Raw genomic sequence first — 476 nt, 5'->3', positions numbered from 1 at the left:
TACATTAATTCCAGTAATAAAAATCACGTTATCCCACTTATCGAAACCTTACCTGTCAAGTCAAAGTGGGCCTTACTGGGTTGATTGAGTAATGGTTTGAAACTTGTGATAATGTCGTCACTATTTTCTGAAAACGGATAGAAACTATAGTTAAGATAAACAGAGTAAATTAATTTAAGAACAAAATGTTAGCAGCCTAATTAAAGGTGCACCAAGACAACCGATACAATTTACAGACATTATGAAATCGTTGTCAAATAATATATAATTTTTATATCGTACGTAACTGTTGTCTTATTTAAAGTATTGTTACGTCTCCGTTCGTTAATTAATTTTCCGTAACTTTAGCGACACAAGTCCTTTACTTAATAAAACTGGTTTATTTTATTCCGAATACAACTTTACGATACACTTAATTTAAACAGTCGCTCTATAACAACACTATAATTCACGTCTCACGTGGCCAACAATATTTT

This window comes from Limulus polyphemus, unplaced genomic scaffold (genome assembly GCF_000517525.1).
Source record: "Limulus polyphemus unplaced genomic scaffold, Limulus_polyphemus-2.1.2 Scaffold1954, whole genome shotgun sequence".
NCBI classification, from domain to species: domain Eukaryota; kingdom Metazoa; phylum Arthropoda; class Merostomata; order Xiphosura; family Limulidae; genus Limulus; species Limulus polyphemus.
The sequence above is the reverse complement of the archived record's forward strand: the minus strand, read 5'-3'. Positions refer to the sequence as shown.